The following is a 12,049-nucleotide window of genomic DNA, read 5'->3' on the forward strand; positions in this document are numbered from 1 at the left end:
CCAGAGGAGAAGATCTAGGTCATCTTTAGGTTATTCCTCAGTGAGGCACAAAATCTCTCAAACATCAACTGAAAAGGGTAGCATAAAACCCAAAAGGTCCCTGTGGCACCCAGACAAGCACTGGCCACCGTGCCTCTAAACTGGTTTCCTAAGTACCACAAAAATCTCCAGGTGCCAACCATTTAGCACTGAGACCCACCATACAGATATGCCTGGGATGTCAACACCATGTAGTCCTCTGACTTCAGCACCAGCTTACTCAGTACTGAAATCCTGTGCAGCATTGAAGAACCTCCTGGTCTCTTTGGCACCAGACTCCTCGCCTTTGGCAGTAGTGAAGGTGCCATCTCCGGTAATGACTGCTGTTCCTACACCAGTACCAAGCACATCAATGGTAGCAATGAGAGTGCTTTTCTAGAAGGGTTATTCATTCTCCTCTTCTTGCTCTGAGGAGCAGAGGGAGGTTTCACCGCTGCATTCCCTGTGGTCTAGGTATTCAGTCCAGTACACACCTGAGAGGGAATCGAGGGCTGTTTTATTACTCTAGTCTTAGGAGCTCGAAGGAGGATAGTACTCTCTGGTATTCTCTTTGCCCACCTGCCTTTTATGCATACCAACACCCTTGGCCTCATGGAGGCTGCCTCATGCTAGAAGACCAGTCACTGCATTCCAGTCCAGGGCTAGAGTCTCTTCATCCTCACCTCACAAAGAGACTTCACAACCAACCCACTCCGTTCCACTGCCAGCTGAACAGGCTGGGCACGGCTTTGAAGAGTCACAAGCAGAGGACCATCCCATCCCATCTCATGACCCTCTCTTAATGAGGCTGTCGTATTTGTCTTATCCACCTCCACCTTAGCTGACTACAAGATGTTGCACAGAATGACTGATACAGTAGAGATTCCACTGGAGGTGGTCCAAAAAATTTTTGCCAAGCTCCTGAACATCCCACGATGCCCATCAACAAGGGTCTTTTAGAGCCAGCTGAATTGCTCTGGGAGACACCTGCTGCTTTGGCACCAACATCAAAAAGAGCATAGTTGCTACCAAGTGCCCTTCCAGGCTTTGAGCAATTTTATATGTGCCTGCGTCATTAGTTATGACTGCAGCGAATGAGAAGTCAATGTAAAGTCAACAGAAAGTGACATCTCAAGACAAGGAGCCCAAGAAATTACATTTGTCTGACTGGAAAAATTATTCTGCATCAAGTCTCCAAACGAGAATCACCAATTACTGGGTCCTGCTATTAAAATATTATTGTAATTGGGATTCCATATCTAAATTTGCAGACATTCCTCAAGATAATGGAGAGAAATTTAAGTCTCATTGCTGAAGGTCAGCTTGTGACACATGCATCCCTCCAAGCAGTCCTATATCCATAGCTACCTCAGTTACCATGAGGAGATCCTTTTAGCTTCAGTCATCAGGAATTCTTAAAGAGGTACAAGTTACAACTGAGCATCTTCCATTTGAAGGATATGAACTTCTCAATGTGAAAACAGATGAAGTTTTACACTTTCTGAAGGACTCCTAGATCCTTGGGAGCAGGGGCGGATCTAGGCATTTTGCCGCCCGAAGCACGGCAGGCAGGCAAGCTGCCTTCGGAGGGTCCGCTGGTCCCGCAGCTTCGGCGGACCTCCCGCCGAAGCCACGGGACAAGCGGACCCTCCACAGGCACGCCTGTGGGAGGTCCGCCAAAGCCGCAGGACCAGCGGACCCTCCGCAGGCAAGCCGCCGAAGGCAGCCTGCCTGCCGCCCTCGCGGCGACCGGCAGAGCGCCCCCGGTGGCTTGCCGCCCCAAGCACGAGCTTGGCGTGCTGATGCCTGGAGCCGCCCCTGCTTGGGAGTCAATACTCCTGCACCAAAGTGGGAACATTTAAAGTCTCAAGTCATTCTATACACAGTGTAGGCAACCATCTACAAAGCATCAAAAAATTCCATAGGAGGGAGTCCTCTGCATCCACCACTGTGTTTGGTGATGAGCCCTCATCATCCTCAAGGCAGCAGATTTGTTTCGTTGGCCAGGAGCAGTGTACAAATTCTGTTCATCTGGTTATCACCTCTACTTGGGAATCATTTATTTCATTTGCATAGGGCCTGGCACACCACCACTGTAGATCGCTGGGTCCTGAAAATCATAGAGTTGGGCTGTTTTAGCTAATTCCAGACCTTCCCAAATCTCCACTCACCTTCATCCATTTTCAGAGACGCCTCTCATAAAAACATGCTACATCAGGAGGTGCAATCACGTCTGAATCTTGGAGCAGTGGTAGAAGTACCTCAAAGACATGGGGAGAACTGGTTTTACTATCATTACTTAGATTCCCAGAAAGAAAGAGCTGGTCCCTTACACTGGACCTGAGACAACTGAACAGCCGGTATCAAGCGGAGTGCCCCAGGGGTCTGTCCTGGGGCCAGTTTTGTTCAACATCTTCATTAACGATCTGGATGATGGGGATGGATTGCTCCCTAAGCAAGTTCATAGATGACACTAATATGGAGGGAGAGGTAGATACGCTGGAGTGTAGGGATAGGATCTAGAGTGACCTAGATAGTTTGGAGGATTGGCCAAAAGAAATCTGTTGAGGTTCGACAAGGACATGGGCAGAGTCCTGCAATTAGGATGGAAGAATCCCATTGACTGCTACAGGCTGGCCACTGACTTGCTAAGCGGCAGTTCTGCAGAAAAGGACCTGGAGATTACAGTGGACGAGAAGCTGGATATGAGTCAATCATGTGCCGTTGTTCCCAATAAGGTTAACGGTATATTGGGCTGCATTAGTAGGAGCATTGCCAGCAGATCGAGAGAAGTGATTATTCCCCTCTATTCGGCACTGGTGAGGCTACATCTGGAGTAGTGTGTCCAGTTTTGCCCCTCCTCCCCCCCACCCCCGAAAGGATGTGGACAAATTGGAGAGAGTCCAGCGGAGGGCAACAAAAATTATTAGGGGCTGGGGCACATGGCTTACGAGGAGAGGCTGAGGGAACTGGGATTGTTTAGTCTGCAGAAGAGAAGAGTGAAGGGGGATTTGATAGCAGCCTTCAACTAACTGAAGGGGGGTTCCAAGGGGATGGAGCTCGGCTGTTCTTAGTGGTGGCAAATGACAGAACAAGGAGTAATGGTCTCAAGTTGCAGTGGGGGAGGTTTAGGTTGGACATTAGGAAACACTATTTCACTAGAAGGGTGGTGAAGCACTGGAATGTGTTACCTAGGGAGGTGGTGGAATCCCCATCCTTAGAGGTTTTTAAGGCCTGGCTTGACAAAGCCCTGGCTGAGAAGTTTTAGTTGGGGTTGGTCCTGCTTTGAGCAGGGGGTTGGATTAGATGACCTCCTGAGGTCTCTTCCAACCCTAATCTTCTATCATCTTCATGCTCAAGTTCAGGATGGTAACTAGTTTTGATAACTCCAACCCTGGATCCACATGACTGGGTATGCAGCTCTTTACCATTAGGATGCTTATTTCCATACAGTAATCCACCCTGCCCACATAAAGTATCTGAGATTTCTGATAAGCAAGTCCCAATATTAGTGCAAGGTACTAGCATTTGGCATATCAGCACTATCAAGGGTATTCACAAAATGCCTAGCTGTGATGGCCACTTACCTCAGGAAACAAAGTCCAGGTTGATCTTTACAACTGGCTCATTTTTGGCAAGTCTCATCAACAGGTAACCGACGTCATGCAGCAGACTTTGCAACTTTTCACCTCTCTTAGTCTAAGAATAAAAAAGAAAAATCAATACTAACTCCAACTCAAAGGGTATTGTTTATAGGGGTGGTTTTGGTCTCTACAATGGCAATGGCCTGTCTGCCTCAAGAAAGATTCCAAGCCATGGTTCTGTCCACCCACCTATAAGTTCATCCCAAGATATCGATAAGGACTTGTCTCAGACTTCTAGGGCACTTGGTTTCCTGCACATACGTAATTCAGCATGCCAGAGTTCACCTTCATCCTGTGCAAGGATTGTTGAAGCCTGTATGTCAGCCAAGCAAGCATCACCTGGATACGACATTGCACATTCCCTCAGATGTCTGTCATCACCAAACTGGTGGCAAAGACCCTCTGAAATTTTGCAAGAGAATACCCTTTTCACCATTATGATCAAAGATGTTGGTGGCAGATGATACTACTAAGACAACCTTCAAACTCAGAGCATAGGGACTGAATATAAATGTCTTGGAGCTAAGGTCTGTTTGTCAGGGGAGCACAGTTTTCCTCACAGGTCTGAAAGATTTGACAATTCAAATCATGACAGACAGCACTATAGACGTGTTTTATATAAAACAAGGGAGAGTAAGATCCACCCCCTATGTCAGGAAGGTGTAGGTCTTTGGAACGTCTGCGTCAGGCATGGAATTACTCTGAGAGCAGTGCACTTATCATGGTTACGGAATCTGCTGGCAGATGATCACCTCAGCAATTTACATGACCATTGAATAGGAAGTAAAGGACACTATTATCCAAGACACATTCCTCAACTGATGTCATGCAGGCAGAGATCTCATTGCCACCAAAGAAAACAGGAAGTGTCAGAAGTTTTGATCCAAAGTAGGATGGATTTGGGAATTCCTGTACAATGCATTTCTGTTGCCCTGATCCAGTGTATTCTTACCTTCCAATTCTATTGAACCAAGAGTACTCAAGAAGCTCAGGGAGGTTTCAGCTAGCTCCACTATGATGGAGACAGTTCTGATTCTTGGACCTGAAGAATTAATCTGTCTCTTCAACCTCCTGTTGAACTGCCTCTCCAGCCAGAGGAGATATCTCAAAGAGATGGTCAGTTCCTTCATCTGGATCCACTTGCCTTGCACTTTTCCATTCACTGTAGAAAGAACTTTATGAGACTTACATTATTCTGCCAAGTGGATGAGACTAATCATCTGGGCACACCACCAGTTCTCTCTGTTTCTCACTCAGATACCAGACATAGCAGAGCACCTTCTATCACTAAAGAACTCTGGACTTTCGGCAAGCACCCTTAGGGTCCACCTAGCAACCATCTCAGCTTTCCACCCTCCAGTTCAGGAGTATTCTACGTTTCCATGCCCTACAATAATTTGCCTTTAGAAAGGCTTTATGCGTGTATATCCCCAGTCGGGGAACCTCCGTGCCCTGTGGATCTAACTATTGTACTGATGGGGTTAATGGGCCTGCCCTTTGAGCTACTAGCTATATGTTCTCCAATTCATCTCTGTCAAAACAGGCTTTCTAGCAATAATATCTGCCACGAGGGTTGGAGAGATACAAGGTCTCATGGCAGGGCCCCCATATGTTTTTTTATAAAGACAGGATGACTTTAAGACCTCACCTGAAATAGCCCATGACAGTCCATTTGATTATGTTGATACCTGGCTGGGGCATCAGTGTCTCTTTTTTGTCTCTGAAGAACTGTTTTGGGCCAGCCTTTCTAACTTGGAGCAGGTTACAGCAATGTTATACAGCAGAATCTTATAACTTTACATACAATGTTGCTGCACATATTCTAGAAAGACAATAATGTTTAGCATTTTCCAGTGATACCTCACAAGGTACATTTTGAACAAAATTTATCATAGTCTTGTAAAAGTGGTGAATGTGGGGTACAGTTTGTCACGTTGCACAACTGATCTCAGCCCAGCTGCTTTGCCTACTGGAATGGATCTCTGGGCCATTCATGGAAGGAAAACCAGAAGATGTGAAGTGAGATGAGTTTGGTGGGTAAGATGCTCAGTCTTGGCCTTACTCTTCTTTTTTTTATTTGTCAGAGTTTAACATGCTACATGATGTTCTCTCTGCTAAATGCTGGCAGCTCCAGGAGGGTGTGTCAGCAAGGGTTCTGCACAGACTTACAGCAAATAGTTAGCAGTGTGAAAACTCTGAAGGATAACCAGCCCCATAACATTTATCTTCATATTATAAAAGCTACTGCAGGCCCAATAGTTAACTGAGGCTATGTCTACACTGGTACTTTTGTTGTTAAAACTTTTGTCGTGCTTGTTGGAGGTGGTTACATTGTGTTGCCGGGAGACCTCTCTCCCAGCGATAAAAGAGCAGCTACACCGAGCACCTGACAACGGCGTGGCTGCAGTGGCAGAGCTGCGCCATTGTAAGGTGCACAGTGCAGACAGAGCCTGAGTCACAACGGATCTGCCAAATGCTGGATTCCTGTTGGAAAACACCAAGCTCAAAAATAACGATTTTAAACAGATAATTGCTTTCCAAACAATTAAATTGCTCAGATTTCAACCTTAGTATCAGGGCTGATTCAAATGTAGTGCTCCTTGGGCAGGCTTCAAGATGTAATGTCTGCTTCTGTCTCCACACAACCTACCTCTAATATCTCTCCAATGCCCATCAATTTTAGTTCCATAGAGCGGGAAATGAATAGGGAATACAGCCAGGGCTTGAGGCCCTTGAGGAGAAGATATACACACCAATTATCTCCACAGTGCTCTGTCATCAGAAAGTAGCTTCTCCTGTACATAAGGTGTCACTGGACCATGAATGGTAAATATCTCCCTGCTGAGTGGGCTAACAAACTCCCTGTAACTTCAGCACATATATCTGCTTTTGTATGTCTGTCCTTTCCTCCCAAATTTGAGCCAGCAGCACCAGGAATGATTGGGATCTGGAAATTTGCTGTTTGGCAGGAAAAACAAATTATTCAACCAGAAATGCAAAAGACTAACTCTTTTGTCCACTCAGGAGAAATTCCACAGAACCAATGCCAACAATCTTGCATGCAATCACAATGGTTTCATTTTACATTGTTTTTATAAGTAATACATCAGCTATTAATGAAAACTTCATCAGTGACTAAAATAAAAGTAGCACCTGAAGTCCTTTTGTGGTTTAATAATCACTCTCTGGATGCCACCCACTCTTTGGTGTAGTTGTAGCCAGGCCGGTCCCAGGCCATTAGAGAGAAAAATGTCTTTCTAACACCCACTCTCCAGCACAGTCAAAGCACTAGGCAAGCTTGCCAGGGCAGCTGCTGCTCTGGCAATGAGCCAATCATGACATACCCCTGGTGATAGTCAGCTGCAGGGCCCACTTCATTCTGTTGCTTTATTACAATATTACAAATGCTCACCCTTGCCAAGCCACAGTCATCCACGCAAATAGTTACTGGACATATAGCTGTTACCCACGTTCCTGTAATGTTAATAAGTCCAGCAGATTTGGTCAAATTGGTTATGCAACAAAAGTTACAGTCAATTTGACTCAAGCCCATGTAGCCATCATCTTTCATGAATAGACGTGGTAATAATGCTGAGGATACACTATAAGTTCTCCTTGTGTGTGGCTTGGGAGTGAAGGATTATTTTGGCAATTTGTTAATAAAAATTTGAAAATCATTGCTCCGCACTGGCATTTACTCTGCAAGAACATAGTACTTGGACTCTGTTCCACCAATAAAAGGAATACAATTAAAGGTCTCGATGGGTTCTTGATATTGTTTCAGTATTTTTTACAAAATTGTAATTTTCCACATCACGTTGCACAGTTCTTAACCAATCCGTCACTTGATTCCAGACCCACTGAATCATATTGGCGTTGTCTCTGCATTTCCAAAATCCATTCTCATTTCAGACCCTGGAACTCTACAATTTTTTTAATCTTTATTGCTTTACTTCGAGAAGAGAATTTTCATTCAAACACTTAAACATGGGAACAGTAATTCCCTCTTGCAAGGCTACTATGGAAATACATGTGCATATAGAGACTCTTCACAAAGGTGCAATGGCAAATGTCATTTTAAACCTTACGCGATGGTGAGGGACCGAGAGGGCCAGGTTTGTAGCTCCCCACCCCAATGATACAGTGAGGGAAAGCGATAGCTAAAGCCAACTCAGTCCATGTGATATGCCAATGCAAGAGGCACATGGCAACCCCTTAGATCAAGGGGTCAGATTGAGCCTGTACGGGGCAGTACCACATACCAGCTCTTCCCCGGGGACCAAAACCATTTCTGTCAAATTCACAGGTAAGGAATTAAGGGTGTCATTGTTCCCAGCTTCTACAAAGGGGTGCAAGGCTCCTGTGCAGGGATGGGCACAGCCTCAGTCCTTATATTCCCGTCTGCAAAACAGGTTTCGCTAACCTCTGCTGGGGACAGAGGGAATCATGTCCCTGCCCTGCCCCCCTCACAACTCATCAGGATGCAGGGCAGGTTGCACCCTCTTCAGGGATGGTACAGCCGCTGCTCTGTCCCTGCTCTCCTGGAGGCATTGCTCTGGCATCATACTGTTCATGCACCTAGTGTCCAGACAGACTTTAATAAGACATAACAAATAGCTATTCTGTTGGTCATGGCAGCTGCAGTTCTCCATTCAGGTGGGCTCTGGGCAGGGGCAGCTCTATGTATTTTGCCGCCCCAAGCACAGCAGTCAGGCGGCTTTCGGCGGCATGCCTGCGGGAGATCTGCTGGTAACACGGATTCAGCAGCATGCCTGCAGGAGGTCTGCCAGTCCCAGGCCTTCAGCGTACCTGCCGCTGAATTGCCGCCAAAACCATAGGACAGGCGGACCTCCCACAGGCATGCCGCTGAATCCTCATTACCTTTAGCTCAGGACTAGAAAGTAAAATTAACTTTAATGTCAGGTTATTTAGGCCTAGCAGTAACAGGCCTGTATATGTTGGGAGGGGGGGAACAGCCGTCTTGGTTCTGCTTCAGCGCTTCCCTGCACTGACAGCCCTGTGCTCTGCAAGTGCCAGTACAAATAGTGAGGGACATAGCTAGCTCCTGTTCCTGGGGCAGCCAGTGCCAGGAAATGGTGAAGTGCTACCAAAGAAGCTCCTGGCTCCTGTGGCGGCTACTCATTCTTTCCTTCCTCTTCCCAATCACAGTTCCCACAGCCTTAATGTTTGTTAATCAGCAGGTGATTAACTAACACAGGGCTACATGGGGGAGATGGGACACACTTGATCCAGGCTGTTAGTTGAAGTTCAGATAAATGGGCTTCAGCTGTACTTGTTTCCCTTTTATTAACCAGCACAACTCTACGCTGGTGGGAGCTATGTCATAAGAGTACTAATATAGCCACCTACATCCACTGTGGCTGCATGGCTCCTGCAGAGTTGACTTGTCTGGTAACTGTTGACTGCACTTCCCTGGGGTCATACTGACCAGAAGTCCACCCTTACTTTAATTGAAAAGGTCTTGCTGAGACACACATGCTTCAGAAGCAAACTACTGACGTGCTAACAAGCCTTCAAAAGCATTTCGTTTCTTACCAAAGGTGCGCTAATGTCCTGTGTGTCTACCTGGCCTGAAGGGAAGCCATTGACTTTGCTGGCTCTGAAGCAAGGAGCATGTGCAGGCACAACTAAAGTCAACTTTGCACTTGGAAGGCTTTGCCACTGTAGCTATCCTGTTATATGATACTGGCAAAGCACTCCTCATGTAGACACAACATACCAGCAAACAGGGCCAGCTCCAGGCACCAGCAAAACAAGCAGGTGCTTGGGGTGGCACATTTCCAGGGGGCAGCATTTTGGCCACCCTTTTTTTTTATCTCACTTCCTCCCCTCTCACAACCCTGCAGAAGCAAAGCCGTGGAGTAGCTGGGGATCCAGCCTGGGAGTTGTAGTTCCTTGCCTTGCTCCCTGCCTATAGAGCCAGCCCTGGAGCAGAGAAAGAACTACATTTCCAAGCAATCCCTTGGCAGCTATCAACAGGAAAGGGAGGGGTAGGGAGTGAGGTAGCTCAGCCATGCTGTGAGTCAAAAGGGGTGGCACTGTAATGGGGAACAAGTGTGCCCAAGGAGTAGGATTTGGCCCAGATATCCCCTTCAGAAGACTTCCCCAGAATGCATTAGGGATACTGGTGTGACCTCACCTTGCAGCCCACAAAGAAGGAATTGGGTGGACTAAATGGATAGTGCACCTCTCTAGCTGAAGCCTAGCAAGGGAGGTACATGGAGACCACTAGAATTTAAAATTAAAAGTAAGGGAGGGGAGGCTCTGCTAGGGGACTTCAGCAACTTTAGATACAGTACCAGGCACGTGGGAGGATTTCCACTTCTGAGCCATGGAAGCAGAAATTGACTTTTCCTTTCCAGATGTAGCTAATATTCAGAAAGGGAATCTAGCACCTGCCTTCCAGATTTGAACACCTCACAATTCAGGAGTGCTCAAGCTCAGTTTGGGCAGCTCTTACTTCATTTCCCCCAAATCAAATATACTGATCCACTGTAACTTGCTGTAGAAAAAGTAGAATAAGAAATGAAGAAGCAAGAAATGCTTCCCAGTGGTTTTCAAGACTGGAATTGCTATTTTCAACAGCTATTGCCCTTTTTTTTTTTTAAGTTTTATTTGTTTAAAAGGAAGACAGTGATATTGCATTGGCAAATTCCCCATAGAAACAAAAAATGGAACAAAAGAATAATAAAGGCATCTCAACTTTTCCTCATTTATGTAGGACAGTCTTATAATATGCATCCAGATATCCTCCAATCACACAAGTTGAAAATTGTTCCACTTTACTGCAGTTCTGTAACCATATGGGAACCAATCCTGTGTTCTGTGCACATCCAAAATTCCTGCTGAATGACCCACCCTGGGAGCAAGTTACCAGTGATCCAGGGAGCCCAGGGCTGGGGCAGCAGGGGAGTGCGGGGGGGAGCCCAGGGCTGGGCTGGGGGGCAGCCAAATTTTTTTTTGCTTGGGGCAGCAAAAAACCTAGAGCCAGCCCTGCCAGCAAAACTACAATTTTGCTGAGATAGCTTCTTCCAGTCCCCTGAATGACATAAGCTAGACTGGCAAAAGCATAATTTTGCCATATAACTCTGTCTACACTAGTGGCTTTTGCCAGCACAGCAATGTCAGTCTCAAATCACATCTCATCACACCCTGACTGACATAACTATGCTAGCAAAAGTTTGTAATGTAGACGTGGCCTAAGAAATTCACACATGAATCAGGATATCTACAAGCACCTCTCAGAGTAGATGGTGTCTCACTCCGGGCTATTTAAGAGATGACGCGCAGTGCCATTCAAAGGGAAAGGAGCTGACACGGGGGTGCCAGCATCCTAGGAACAATAACAAAATCTGAAGCCTCACTCATGACTTGTGCCTTCTATTCAGCATTAATTGTGATATTCACAAGGGATCCTTCCTACCAGCCTTGTCATAGACATTTCCTGTATTACTGGGGAGGTACTGAGGGTACACAAAAGTCCCCATGCTCTTTTCACTGGGATAACCCATCATAGTTCTGTCATTCCACCATGGCATTGTCTTACCTTGGTCACTCAGGTAATGATCTGAGACACATATACCCAAGCATTAGCTAAAACATCTATAAGGCTTACAGTATCTAATACATATATTTATGGTTACATGTTGGCACAGTCCCTATGTTTAGGGCCCAACCAAATTCACGGTCCATTTTGGTCAATTTCACAGTCATAGGATTTTAAAAATAGTAAATTTCATGATTTCAGCTGTTTAAATCTGAAATGTCACGGTGTTGTAATTGTAGGGGTCCTGACTCAAAAAGGAGCTGTGCGGGGGTTGCAAGGTTATTGTTGGGAGGGTTGTGGTACTGCTACCCTTACTTCCACACTGCTTGCTGGCAGCAGCGCTGTCTTCAGAGCTCAGCAGCTGGAGAGCAGTGACTGCTGGCAGGGAGCCCAGCTCTGAAGGCAGAGCTGCCACCAGCAGCAGCGCAGAAGTAAGGATGCCATGGTAGGGTATTGCCACCCTTACTTCTGCGCTGTTGCCTGCGGAGCTGGGCCCTCGGTCAGCAGCCACCACTCTCCGGCCACCCAGCTCTGAAGGCAGCAGTTCAGCAGCAAGGGTGGCATGGTATAGTATTGTCAGGCTTAAATCTGTGCTGCTGCTGGTGGGGTGCCGCCTTCAGAGCTGAGCACCTGGCCAACAGCTGCTGCTCTCTGGCCGCCCAGCTCCGAAGGCAGCCCAGGAGTAAGGGTGGCAATACAGTAACCCCCTAAAATAACCTTGCGACCGCCCCTGCAACTCACTATTGTGTCAGGACCCTCCATTTGAGAAATGCTGGTCTTCCCCCCGTGAAATCTGTATAGTATAAGGTAACAGCACACA

Source organism: Mauremys mutica, chromosome 9 (genome assembly GCF_020497125.1).
Source record: "Mauremys mutica isolate MM-2020 ecotype Southern chromosome 9, ASM2049712v1, whole genome shotgun sequence".
NCBI classification, from domain to species: Eukaryota; Metazoa; Chordata; order Testudines; family Geoemydidae; genus Mauremys; species Mauremys mutica.